Genomic DNA, 15,054 nt, shown 5'->3' on the forward strand with positions numbered 1-15,054 from the left:
TAAATTTTATAGTTTAGAATGGAGGAAATAATTAAAATACGAATTTTCAAATTAATTTTAAAGATTTTGACCTAAAATTGGGTCGGACGGGCCAGACCGGTTGGACTAAACACAAATCGGATCCATGGCTCAACATACATAAGTCAAGTTCAGCCACTTCCTTCTCCATTTCATACCATTTCACGCTGCACATAGGGGAAAAGGGGGAAGAACGTGTGAAACCCCAAAACCCTTATCAAATTTTAATTCCACTTATCTTTTAATCCGGAGCTCGTTAGCGGCCACACGTTCATCTCAGAATTCGTTACAAAGCCCACTAAACAAGTTGGTAAGAAATTCAATCTTTCTCATGCAGATTTTTTTCTTCAGTTTCAAATATATATGGGGTTTGGAATTGAGGATTTTGTGATTTTGATATTTTAGGATTGAATTAGCTAGCAGAAATTACTATGGGTCTTATTTATTTGAGCTGTGGGTAAGGTAAGGAACTCCTATTTCTTTGTGAATTTCTAATTTAGTGAACTCTATGTTGATTATACTGATAATATGTGATAGTAGATTGAAATTGGTAATTGGTTGACGTCAAATTGGTGAAGCGGAGCAAGTGATGCGGGTTTGAGCTTATTGAATTGAGAATTGGAGGAATTGGAGCTTGTGGTGGAGAAGGTTTTGGTGTCCCAACTTTGATGGGATATAACTCGGATTTCGGCCTCCTAAACTTTTCCAAACTTGTCTTAAATGAAAATTGGGGTCGTGAAGTTTATGTCGTTCCAAGAATGGACCAAAAATAATTTTTAACAAAAAAGTTATACTCATCAGAAGTCTGGTTTGTAAAAGGGAATTTTGTAGAATTTAACAGCTTTTTAACAATTTTAGAGAACTCACATACGCGAGTACACACGCAACGCAGCCATGTGCTTTTATCCAGAGGGCTTGCGTACGCGGACAGTGGTCGCGTACGCGAGATCAGGCATGCGTACGTGGGACCCTGTTTTCGGCAACATGGTGTTTTTGTGATTTTAAACATGATTTTCAAACTTCTAAACCTCTATCCTTATTCTCTAGGACCGTAAAACTTAGTTTTAATCATAATGAAGAGGTTGAACCTTGAAGGGTTGGTAATTTGGAAGTGATAGAAGTTGTGAAGTAATGAGTTATGATTGAGAAATGCGAAGTTGCTGAGTGTATGATGGATACTGGGTATTATGAATAAGAATAATTGAACTTGATTTGAAATTTATTATGTGGGGATCGTGGTTATTTACCGCCCACCATATTTTAAAGGAAATTATTTTGTGGGGATCGTGGTTATTTACCGCCCACCAGATTTTAAAGAAAATTATTTTGTGGGGATCATGGTTATTTACCACCCACCAAAAAATTATGAAGTTGTTTTGTCGGGATCAATGTTGTTTACCCCCCGCAGATGGTGGGAATCGAGGTGGTTTATGGCTCACTAGGTGAGGATTGTGGTACTGTACCACTCACCAGTTTTCAAGAGGATGATGTCCGGGTTAGCTATCGGACATGTCGGGTTGGCTTTATAACCGACAGATGAGACTCATCAGCCATAGGACATGCATACATCATATGTATATGTGTGTTTTGTTTGATTGTGCATTAATTGGGTTTGCCTATGTGATTATTATGCTTACCTGCTATATTTTCTACCTGCTGTATCTGTATCCTACTTGTGTTTGCTTTTTCTGTATTGCTTGTCTGTACAACGGAGTTTTGGAGGATTGCAGTAAGGCAAGAAACTGAGGGTATAAGTTAGAATTAAGTTAGTGTTGAGTTAGAACTAAAAGCCTTAGACAACTATCCTGCTTATGGATTTCAGTGTTAATCTTTAAGTTTTAAATATGAGTGTCGATTTTCTAGGATTGCCTCTTGCTTTTCCGGGACCTTATATATTATGTATGTGGGCACTATTACCATGTTGAGAATCCCTGATTCTCATCCCATATGTGTTGTCATTTTCAGATGTAGGTCGAGAGCTACCTCACTAGGCATCTGAGATTGTATATATGTAAGTAAATATTCTCCGGCCAGCCTTAGCTTCGTAGGTTGAGCACGGAACTTGTCTATTTTGTATCCTTGACACTCCGATTCTATTATATATGTATGTATCTATACTTTCTTTGTACACAAGTAATTGTTGCCTTAAGCGTTGCTCTTTTTTTTTTTTCATAATTTGCTTAAACCAACCTTCAAGGCTCACCTTTGTTTTACGGCTTAAGCGTAAAGTTCTGTGTGGCAGGGTGTTATATTTTGCATGTTCCTACATAACTATGCTATTATTAGATATGTAGTAACAAAATTGATAATAAAAGCGTAAAAGGAAAGGAAATTCTGTGGTGTTTCATGGGGAATCTTTCTGCAGCTAATGAAGATGGCATGTCATCAGACTATGCCAGAATATGCATGGTTTTTCATAATTTTTTATTCAGTGGTAGCAAAAAGGGGCTGACAAATGCAGGGTAATGCTTCATTGTTATCAACTTAATAAAGTTATAATTTGGTCAGTATAAATGTCTAATGATAGATTTGAAAAATAAATTTAATAATGCATTATGATTTGTTAACCCATGCGGGTTGGACATGTTGTTTTATGGTGGAGTGGGACCTTTTAGCGGCTACAGGTATTGGGCCTTTCTTTTTAAAAAAGTTTCAATTGAAGTTGATATCAGTTATGTTGGCTTAATGTTTGGGTAAAAAGTTATATTTTGACATACTGTTTTAGGGCAGGTAAAAAAGAAAGATAAAAAGGTAATATAGTTTTCTATTGATTTTATGTGACTGGCATTAGGGAAATCATTTGAAAAAAAATTTAAATAAAATTGACTGAATGATGTCATATTACAAAAGGAGAGGAAAAGAATTGAAGTCCATGTTACATGTGAAACTTGTGGCCTGTGTTGTTAAGTGAGAGTGATGTTTGTATACAGAGTTACAATAAATTCATGCATAGGGGTAATATAAAATCCGAGAAAATTAACTAGTAAATTGATTAATGAAAGCCACGTTAGGATTAAGACGCCCGGAATATGTAAAAATATTAGGATCTATAATTTAAAAATATAACAGTAAAATTTGAATTAAGAAAATTAAATTGAGCGTGAAAATATAATGATTTTGGGAAAAATGCGTACCGGCATTAAATTTTTTTGTACTGGCTTAAATCTGTCCAGTACTGCGAGTGAAAAAATTGAAAATGTGAAAATAAAAAAGAAAAATATTTAGAATGGAACCTAAGTACTAATCTTAAAGGTTTTGGCCCAATGTTGAGCCAAACGGACCAAAATTCACAAACAGGCTCATGTTGGATCCAAGCCCACACAAATATACCCCAAAATCCTTAGCAATTAATCAATCCCTTCCCATTTAGTGAGAGAGGAGCTGAAATAGAGTGAAGAGAGAGGTGAGAGCCAGACCCTAACCTTCATCATTTTCATTTGGCCATAATTTTTTCTCCGGAGCTCTGATCGACGAGCCGTTTGTGGCCACGCGAAGGTTATCTTCTCCTCTTCAATTTTGTTTGATTAGTTTGGTGAGTAACTTAAAATCCCAGCTTCAAGTTCTCATTTAGGTCTGAATTTGCTTTTTGAGCTTGGGTATTGAGGATTTTTTATGATTTTGATGTTATAGGAGTTCTCTAACTTGTGTTCTTAGTGGTTTCCATCACCAATTTCAGTGGATAAAGGTAAGAACTTCTTTTCCCTTCTTGGTTGATATTGTGCCAAATTGTATGATATGGTGTTAGATTGAGTAATTAGAAGCTTGATTTGGTGGAGTTGTGAAATTTGAACTTAGACATTAGTGTGAACCAATTTGAGGCTTGGAAAGTTTGGAAGGAAAGCTTGGAAGCTTGAAGTTGTGACATTAAGGTATGAGTTTAAGTTTCGGTAAATACCATGTAATGTGACATGAAGTCCTACACTAGTGGCCTTAGGATTATTGTTGAATTGTTATGGTTGATTATTTGGTTTAGTAAAAATTGTAATATATTGGATAATTGCATGATTCAATTGGTTGTGATATTGTGAATTGGGAGGTGTTATTGATTATGATGATGATTTGATGAAAAAATTGTGCTAGAGACCATGATAGGGTGAGAAATTCCCTATTTGGTAAGTGGAGGTAAGTGGCGTGAATTGTTATATGCTAATGAGATGATTGATTCTTGGTTGATGGTGAATTTGGATATATGAGTGTTGTGTATGGTTGCAGTAAAATGGATATAGTTGATGAATGTGTTAAATAAGTTAGAAGTGGGTTAAATTAGGCTTGGAATGGTTGAGGATTGATAAATGAGTGTTTGGAATGTGTAGAAATGGTTTTGAAATGGTTTAGGCTTGAATTGAATTGAGAATTGTTGAAATTAAAGGATTATGTAAATTTAGTAAAAACAAATTTTTAGCCAACTTTAACAGGCCAAACTTGGATTTAGATTTGGGTGAAATTTATCTTAAATTAAAACTAGTGAAAAGATGATGAGCGGATGATTTATACACTTTTTGGCATTGTTTTTACATAGTTTTTAGTATGATTTAGTAAGTTTTTAGTATATTTTTATTAGTTTTTAAATAAAAATCACATTTCTGGACTTTACTATGAGTTTGTGTGTTTTTCTGTGATTTTAGGTAATTTCTGGCTGAAATTGAGGTACTTGAGCAAAAATCTGATTCAGAGGCTGAAGAAGGACTGCAGATGTTATTGGATTCTGACCTCCCTGCACTCGAAATAGATTTTCTGGAGCTACAGAAACCCAATTGGCACGCTCTCAATTGTGTTAGAAAGTAGACATCCTGGGCTTTCCAGAAATATATAATAATCTATACTTTGCACGAGTTTTGACGATGCAAACTGGCATTCAAACGCCAACTCCCTGCCCTATTCTGGAGTTAAACGCCAGAAACAGGCTACAACCTAGTGTTTAACTCCAAAAAGAGTCTCTACACATGAAAGCTCAATGCTCAGCCCAAGCACACACCATGTGGGCCCGGAAGTGGATTTCTACATCATTTACTTTTCTTATATAACCCCAGCTACTAGTTTAGTATAAAAACTACTTTTAGTAATTTATTTCACATCTCTGGAACACATTATGTAACTTTTACGTTCTGAGACCTCCATGGGAGGCTGGCCACTCGGCCATGTCTACTCTATTTTCACTTATGTATTTTCAACGGTGAAGTTTCTACACCCCATAGATTAAGGTGTAGAGCTCTGCTGTTCCTCATGAATTAATGCAAAGTACTATTGTTTTCTTATTCAATTCAAACTTATTCCTATTCTAAGATATTCGCTTGCACTTCAACCATGATGAATATGATGATCCGTGACACTCATCACTATTCTCAACCTATGAACGCGTGCCTGACAACCACTTCTGTTCTACCTTGGATTGAGCGTTTATCTCTTAGCCTCCATTCCGAAAGATCGGAGTCTTTGTGGTATAAGCTAGAATTATTGGCGGTCATTCTTGAGATCCGGAAAGTCTAAACCTTGTCTGTGGTATTCCGAGTAGGGTCTGGGATGGGATGACTGTGACGAGCTTCAAACTCGTGAGTGTTGGGCGTGTGACAGACGCAAAAGGATCAATGGATCCTATTCTAACATGATCGAGAACTGACAGATGATTAGCCGTGCGGTGACAGCGCATTTGGACCATTTTCATTGAGAGGACGGGAGGTAGCCATTGACGACGGTGAAACCCAACATACAGCTTGCCATGGAAAGGAGTATGAATGATTGGATGAAAGCAGTAGGAAAGCAGAGGTTCAGAAGGAACAAAAGCATCTCCATACGCTTATCTGAAATTCTCACCAATGAATTGCATAAGTATCTCTATCCTATTTTATATTTTATATCATAATTATCAAAATCCCATAACCATTTAAATCTGCCTGACTGATATTTGCAAGGTGACCATAGCTTGTTTCAAGCCGACAATCTCTGTGGGATCGACCCTTACTCACGTAAGGTTTATTACTTGGACGACCCAGTGCACTTGCTGGTTAGTTGTGCGGAGTTGTGAAAAATAATTGAGATTATAAACGTGCGTACCAAGTTTTTGGCGCCGTTGCTAGAGATCACAATTTCGTGCACCAAGTTTTTGGCGCCGTTGCCGGGGATTGTTCGAGTTTGGACAACTGACGGTTCATCTTGTTGCTCAGATTAGGTCATTTTATTTTAACTTTATGCTTTTTTATTATTTTTATTTTTGAAAAATTTTCAAAAAAAAGAAAATAAATAAATTATCCTATGGCTTCAGAATTTTTAAGAATGAATTCTAAAGTTTCATGGTGATATGCTGAATCCTGGCTGGCTGTTAAGCCATGCCTAATCCTTTGGACCGAGGTTTCAACTATCATTAGAAGAGCTTCTTTGTCTTTCTCAGCAATTTAGCTTTTGTATGTAATGATCTGCTAAAGCTTGGCTGGCCATTGGCCATGTCTAGTGTTTTGGACCGGATCTTTCACTGAAAGCTTGGCTGGCTAGTAAGCCATGTCTAATTCCTGGACCGGAGTTTTAGACTAACATTGCATGATTCCTGGAATTCTCATTAGAAATTTTGAAATCCTTATTTTTCTTTTCCAATTAATTTTCGAAAAATTACAAAAAATTAAATAAAATCATAAAAAAAAACCAAAATTTTTGTGTTCCTTGTTTGAGTCTAGTTTCAATTGCATCTTTTTAATTTTTCTTTAAAATTTTCGAAGAACACCTGCATGAAACCATTCTTTATAATCTTCAAGTTGTTCTTGATGATCTTCTTTGTTTGATCTTTGCATTTTCATGTTTTGTGTCTTTTCTTGTTTTTCATATGCATTTTCAATTTGTTAGTGTCTAAAGTTTGAAAATTTCTAAGTTTGGTGTCCTGCATTTTTTTCTTTTCTTAAAAATTTTCAAAAATAAGTCTTGATGTTCATCTTGATCTTCAAAGTGTTCTTGGTGTTCATCTTGACATTCAAAGTGTTCTTGCATGCATCATATGTTTTGATCTTGAATTTTTATGTTTTGCATCATTTTTATGTTTTTCTCTCTCCTCATAAAAAATTCAAAAAAATAAAAAAATATCTATCCCTTTTTCTTCTCATAAATTTCGAATATTTGAGTTGACTTTTTCAAAAAAATTTCAAAATTTGGTTGTTTCTTATGAGTCAAATCAAATTTTCAATTTAAAAATTCTATCTTTTTCAAATCTTTTTTTTTAAAAATCAAATCTTTTTCATTTTTTCCTTCATATTTTCGAAAATTCAAATTGATTTTCAAAAATATTTTTCTTATTTTATTCCATATTTTTCAAAATCTTTACTAACAATTAATGTGATTGATTCAAAAAAATTTTGAGTTTGTTACTTGCCTATTAAGAAAGGTTCAATCTTTAAATTTTAGAATCATATCTTTTAGTTTCTTGTTAGTCAAGTAATCAATTTCAATTTTCAAAATCAAATCTTTTTAAATTCCAATTCAAATCTTTTTCAAAATAATTTTCAATCATATCTTTTTCAATTTCAATCATATCTTTTTCAAAATCAATTTCAAAATCTTTTCTAACTTCTCACCCTTTAAAATTTGATTTTCAAATCTTTTTCAATTGACTACTTGACTTTTTGGTTTATTTTTAAAAGTTTTCTATTTCAATCATATCTTTTTCAAAACCACCTAACTAATTTTCTCTCTCTAATTTTCGAAAATTCCTATCCACTTTTTTAAAATTTTTTCTAATTAACTAATTGTTTTAATTTTTAATTTTAATTTTACTCCTTCTCTTAATTTTCGAATTCTAACTACATTTTAAAATAAAAACAAAAATATTTTTTCTTTTAGTTTAAATCAAATTCGAATTTCCCCCCCCCTCTCTCATCTCCTTCTATTTATTTATTTATCTACTAACATTTCTCTTCTACTCATAATTCAAACCCCATCTTCTTCTCTGCGTTCGAGTTTTTCTCTTCTCCTTCTTCTATTCTTCTCTTCTTATACTCACATAAGGAATATCTATACTGTGACATAGAGGATTCCATATTTTCTTTTCTGTTCTCTTCTTTTTCATATGAGCAGGAACAAGGATAAGAACATTCTTGTTGAAACTGATCCTGAACCTGAAAGGACTCTGAAGAGGAAGCTAAGGGAAGCTAAAGCACAACTCTCTGGAGAGAACCTGACAGAAATTTTCAAAAAAGAAGGAGACATGGCCAAACCTAATAACAATGGTGGAAATGCAAGGAAGATGCTTGATGACTTTATTGCACCCTCTTCCAACTTCTATGGAAGAAGCATCTCACTCCCTGCAATTGGAGCAAATAATTTTGAGCTTAAGCCTCAATTGGTTTCTCTAATGCAGCTTTGCAAGTTTCATGGACTTCCAATGGAAGATCCTCATCAGTTTTTAGATGAATTCTTGCAAATCTGTGACACTGTCAAGACCAATGGAGTTGATCCCGAGGTCTACAGGCTTATGCTTTTCCCTTTTGCTGTAAGAGACAAAGCTAGAACATGGTTGGATTCACAACCTAAGGATAGCCTGAACTCTTGGGATAAGCTGGTCAGTGCTTTCCTGGCCAAATTCTTTCCACCTTAAAAGATGAGCAAGCTTAGAGTGGAAATCCAAATCTTTAGACAGAAGGAAGGAGAATCCCTCTATGAAGCTTGGGAAAGATACAAACAACTGATCAAAAGGTGTCCTACTGACATGCTTTCAGAATGGAGCATCATAAGTATATTCTATGATGGTCTGTCTGAGTTGTCAAAAATGTCATTGGACCATTCTGCAGGAGGATTTCTTCACGTGAAAACCCCTGCCGAAGCTCAGGAACTCATTGAAATGGTTGTAAATAACCAGTTCATGTACACCTCTGAGAGGAATCCTGTGAACAATGGGACGCCTCAGAAGAAGGGAGTTCTTGAAATTGATACTCTGAATGCCATATTAGCTCAGAACAAAATATTGACTCAGCAAGTCAATATGATTTCTCAGAGTCTGAATGGATTGCAAGCTGCATCCAACAGTACTAAAGAAGCATCTTCTGAAGAAGAAGCTTATGATCTTGAGAACCCTGCAATAGCAGAGGTGAGTTACATGGGAGAACCCTATGGAAACACCTATAATCTTTCATGGATAAATCATCCAAATTTCTCATGGAAGGACCAACAGAAGCCTCAACAAGGCTTCAATAATAATGGTGGAAGAAATAGGTTTAGCAATAGCAAGCCTTTTCCATCATCTTCTCAGCAACAGACAGAGAATTCTGAACAGAGCCATTCTGGCCTGGCAACCATAGTCTCTGATCTATCCTAGACTACACTAAGTTTCATGAATGAAATAAGGTCCTCTATTAGAAATTTGGAGGCACAGGTGGGTCAGCTGAGTAAGATTACTGAAACTCCTCCCAGTACTCTCCCAAGCAATACAGAAGAAAATCCCAAGAGAGAGTTCAAGGCCATAATCTTACTTGGTGTGGCCGAATGCCCAGAGGAGGAGGAGGACGTGAATCCCAGTGAGGAAGACCTCATGGGACGTCCTTTGGACAGAAAGGAGTTTCCCTTTGAGGAACTAAAGGAATCTGAGGCTCATACAGAGACCATAGAGATTCCATTGAACTTCCTTCTTCCATTCATGAGCTTTGATGAATATTCTTCCTCTGAAGAGGATGAAGACATCACTGAAGAGAAAGTTGCTAAATATCTAGGAGCAATCATGAAGATGAATGCGAAGTTATTTGGTACTGAGAGTTGGGACGATGAACCCCCCTTGTTAACCAATGAACTGAATGCATTAATGAGGCAGACATTACCTCAGAAGAAACCGGATCCCGAAAAATTCTTCATACCTTGTACCATAGGCACCATGACCTTTAAGAAGGCTCTATGTGACCTGGGGTCAGGGATAAACCTCATGCCCCTCTCTGTAATGGAGAAACTAGGAATCTTTGAGGTACAAGCTATAAGAATCTCACTAGAGATGGCAGACAAATCCATGAAACAGGCCTATGGACTAGTAGAGGACGTGCTAGTGAAGATTAAAAGCCTTTACATCCCTGCGGATTTCATAATCCTAGACACTGGGAAGGATGAGGATGAATCCATTATCCTTGGCAGACCCTTCCTGGCCACAGCAAAAGCTGTGATTGATGTTGACAGAAGAGAGTTGGTCCTTCAGTTGAATGAGGACTACCTTGTATTTCAGACTTAAGGTTCTCCTTCTGTAACCATGGAGAGGAAGCATGAGAAGCTTCTCTCAGAACAGAGTCAAACAAAACCCCCACATTCAAACTCTAAGTTTGGTGTTGAGGGGCCCCAACATTGCTCTGATTTTCTATGAGGCTCCATGAGAGCTCACTGTCAAGCTATTGACATTAAAGAAGCGCTTGTTGGGAGGCAACCCAATGGTATTTAATTATATCTATTTATTTTCTATTGCTATTTTATGTTTTCTTTAGGTTGATGATCATGTGAAGTCACAAAAACAACTGAAAAATTAAAAACAGAATGAAAAATAGCATTAAAAATAGCTCACCCTGGAGGAAGAGCTTACTGGCGTTTAAACGCCAGTAAGAAGCATCAAACTGGCGTTTAACGTTAGAAAGAAGCATCAAGCTGGCATTAAACGCCAGAAACAAGCACCAGACTGGCGTTTAACGCCAGAACAGAGCATGGAATTGGCGTTTAACGCCAAGAATGGGAGAAAAGCTGGCGTTTAACGTCAGAAACAAGCAGCAAGCTGGCGTTTAACGCCAGACATGCATTCTAAGGGCATTTTGCACGCCTAAATGGAGCAGGGATGCTAAGTCCTTGACCTCTCTGGATCTGTGGACCCCACAGGATCCCCACCTACCCCACCTCTTCTTCTCTCCTCTTCACACCTTTTCATAACACTCTTCCCCAAATACCCTTCACCAATCACCTCCATACCTCTTCCCCAAATACCCTTAACCACTCACATCCATCCACTCTTCCCCATAAACCCCACCTACCTCCAAAATTCAAATTCTTTTCCCTCCCAAACCCAACCCTAATGGCCAAAACCTACCCTCCCCCACCCCTATATAAACCCCTTAACACTACTCCATTTTCACACATCACAAACACTACTTCACCCCCTTGGCCGAATACACTCTCTCACTCCATCTCCTCCATTTTCTTCTTCTTCTAGTACTTTCTTTCTTCTTTTTCTCGAGGACGAGTAAACCTTTTAAGTTTGGTGTGGTAAAATCATTGCTTTTTGTTTTTCCATAACCATTAATGGCATCTAAGGCTAGAGAAACCTCAAGAAAGAGGAAAGGGAAGGCAATTGCTTCCACCTCTGAGTCATGGGAGATGGAGAGATTCATCTCAAAGGTCCATCAAGACCACTTCTATGAAGTTATGGTCAAGAAAAAGGTGGTCTCTGAGATCTCTTTTGAGCTCAAAAAGAGTGAGTATCCAGAGATCCGACAAGAGATTAGAAGAAGAGGATGGGAAGTACTCTCCAATCCTATTCAACAAGTCAGAATCTTAATGGTTCAAGAGTTCTATGCAAACGCATGGATCACTAGGAACCATGATCAAAGTATGAACCCGAATCCAAAGAATTGGCTTACAATAGTTCGGGGGAAATACTTAGATTTCAGTCCAGAAAATGTAAGGTTGGCATTCAACTTGCCAATGATGCAAGAAAACGCACGCCCCTACACTAGAAGGGTCAACTTTGATCAAAGGTTGGACCAAGTCCTCATGGACATATGTGTGGAACGAGCTCAATGGAAAGTTGACTCAAGAGACAACCCGGTTCAATTGAGAAGACCGAACCTTAAGCCTGTAGTTAGAGGATGGTTGGAGTTCATCCAACGCTCTATCATTCCTACTAGCAACCGATCCGAAGTAACTGTGGATCGGGACATCATGATCCATAGTATCATGATTGGGGAGGAAGTGGAAGTTCATGAGATTATACCTCAAGAACTCTACAAGGTGGCTGACAAGTCCTCCACTTTGGCAAGGTTAGCCTTTCTTCACCTCATTTGCCACCTCTGCAATTCGGCTGGGATTGACATATAGGGAGATATCCTCATTGATGAGGACAAGCCCATCACTAAGAAAAGGATGGAGCAAACAAGAGATCATGGACCTCAACAAGAGCATGAGGAAATTCCTCACCATGAAATTCCTGAGATGCCTCAAGGGATGCACTTTCCTCCATAAAACTATTGGGAGTAAATCAACACCTCCCTAGGAGAATTAAGTTCCAACATGGGACAACTAAGGATGGAACACCAAGAGCACTCCATCATTCTCCATGAGATTAGAGAAGATCAAAGAGCTATGAGGGAGGAGCAACAAAGACAAGGAAGAGACATAGAGGAGCTCAAGAACACCATTAGTTCTTCAAGAGGAAGAAGACGTCACCCTCACTAAGGTGGACCCGTTCCTTAATCTCCTTGTTCTTATTTTTCTGTTTTTCGGTTTTTGAGCCTTATGTTTTATTTATGTTTGTGTCTTTACTACATGATCACTAGTGTCTAAGTGTCTATGTCTTAAAGCTATGAATGTCCTATGAATCCATCACCTTTCTTAAATGAAAAATGTTTTAATTACAAAAGAACAAGAAGTACATGAATTTCAAATTCATCCCTGAAATTAGTTCAATTATTTTGATGTGGTGGCAATACTTTTTGTTTTCTGAATAAATGCTTGAACAATGCATATGTCTTTTGAATTTGTAGTTTATGAATGTTAAAATTGTTGGCTCTTAAAAGAATAATGAAAAAGGAGAAATGTTATTGATAATCTGAAAAATCATGAAATTGATTCTTGAAGCAAGAAAAAGCAGTGAATACAAAAGCTTGCAGAAAAAAATGGCGAAAAAAAAGAGAGAAAGAAAAAGAAAAAGCAAGCAGAAAAAGCCAATAACCCTTTAAACAAAAAGGCAAGGGAAAAAGGATCCAAGGCTTTGAGCATCAGTGGATAGGAGGGCCCAAATGAATAAAATCCTGGCCTAAGCGGCTAAACCAAGCTGTCCCTAACCATGTGCTTGTGGCGTGAAGGTGTCAAGTGAAAAGTTTGAGACTGAGCGGTTAAAGTCGAGGTCCAAAGCAAAAAAAGAGTGTGCTTAAGAACCCTGGACACCTCTAATTGGGGACTTTAGCAAAGCTGAGTCACAATCTGAAAAGGTTCACCCAGTTATGTATCTGTGGCATTTATGTATCCGGTGGTAATACTGGAAAACAAAGTGCTTAGGGCCACGGCCAAGACTCATAAAGTAGTTGTGTTCAAGAATCAACATACTGAACTAGGAGAATCAATAACACTATCTGAATTCTAGTTCTTATAGATGCCAATCATTCTGAACTTCAAAGGATAAAGTGAGATGCCAAAACTGTTCAGAGGCAAAAAGCTACTAACCCCGCTCATCTAAATTGGAGCTAAGTTTCATTGATATTTTGGAATTTATAGTATATTCTCTTCTTTTTATCCTATTTGATTTTCAGTTGCTTGGGGACAAGCAACAATTTAAGTTTGGTGATATGATGAGCGGATAATTTATACGCTTTTTGGCATTGTTTTTACATAGTTTTTAGTATGATTTAGCACACTTTCCAGCGACGCGATCGCGTGACCCACGCGATCGCGTCATCCCCTCTTCCACCCCTTTCATGCGATCGCGCGCCCCACGCGATCGCGTCACTCCCATTTTCACCCCAACCACGCGACCGCGTGCCCCACGCGGCAGTGTGGATTCGGAAATATAACCCCCCAGACACGCGAACCCTATCAGTCGCGCAGCCCTCCCCTAACCCTCTTCTCCCTCTCTTCTTCTTCTTCTTCTCCCAACCTCCACCCAGCCACCACCAAGCAACCACCTCGCCACCACCCAGACGCCGCCGTCGTCCAGACACCGCTGCTGTACCACCCCCTCCCCTTCTTTCTTCTTCTTTCTTCCTCTCTTCTCCCCTCTCCGCCACTGCCCTCCGCGACCACCACCCACCACTGTCGGCCATCCAACCGCGCCCCTCCACCATCCACACGCAACCCCCCTCCCTTCCTCTATCAATTACTCCAAACCCTATCCCCATTACCCCCTTCTCTACTGCCCCCTCAGCCGCCACCGTGCCGGACGCCGCCGCAGCCACCACCCAGCCGCTTTCTTACCCCGTTCTACTCCTCACGCCTACCAGGTTCCGATGAACACCGCCTTCCTATCCTTCGCAGTTATTTTACAATTTTTTCTGTTCATGTTTATAATTAGGATAGATAGATATGCATGCTGTAGTGGATTTTTAGGTTGTTAGGTAGCTTAGGCTGTGGTTAGTGGATCTAGGTCTGTTTACTTACACTGTTCATGCTTCTATTTTATCATAACTGCAATTCTGCTGTTCCTGTGACCATGTTCATATGCTGTGATTTCCTGCATTTGCTGCTTGTTACTCTGAATTTTCATGTTTCTATTAATTATAGATAACTGCAGCATGTTTTTAATTCATATGAACTGCTGGTATGCGAAATTGTTACTCAAGTTGTGAATTGTTGTTCGAAATTGATTCCCTGGCAATGGCACCAAAAATGGATGCACAGAACCACGGTCTAAACATATCTTCACAACTTCACATAACTAACCAGCAAGTGCACTGGGTCGTCCAAGTAATACCTTACGTGAGTAAGGGTCGAATCCCACAGAGATTGTTGGTATGAAGCAAGCTATGGTCACCTTGTAAATCTCAGTCAGGCAGATATAAAATAGTAATGGGATTTTCGAAAATAAGTAATAAAAGAAGGATAGAAATACTTATGTAAATCATTGGTGAGAATTTCAGATAAGCGTATGGGGATGCAATCGTTCCTCTGAACCTCTGCTTTCCTGCTGTCTTCATCCAATCAGTCTTACTCCTTTCTATGGCTGGCTTTATGTAAGGATGTCACCGGTGCCAATGGCTACTTTCAATCCTCTTGGGAAAATGGTCCAAATGCTCTGTCACAGCACGGCTAATCGTCTGGAGGCATCACCCTTGTCGTTGGTTGCATCCTATTCCTCTCTGTGAAAATGGTCCGATGCGCTGTCACTGCATGGCT

At 38.2% G+C, this 15,054-nt stretch overlaps 1 non-coding gene across 1 annotated transcript; it reads right to left on the minus strand.

The window, feature by feature from the left end:
• Positions 1–8,599: 8,599 nt before the first annotated feature.
• Positions 8,600–8,707, minus strand: LOC112752951 (small nucleolar RNA R71). Its single transcript, XR_003177359.1, has one exon. It is a non-coding gene; the product is annotated as a small nucleolar RNA R71 (small nucleolar RNA).
• Positions 8,708–15,054: the final 6,347 nt, after the last annotated feature.

This window comes from Arachis hypogaea, chromosome 15, assembly GCF_003086295.3.
Source record: "Arachis hypogaea cultivar Tifrunner chromosome 15, arahy.Tifrunner.gnm2.J5K5, whole genome shotgun sequence".
In the NCBI taxonomy this organism is placed as follows: Eukaryota; Viridiplantae; Streptophyta; class Magnoliopsida; order Fabales; family Fabaceae; genus Arachis; species Arachis hypogaea.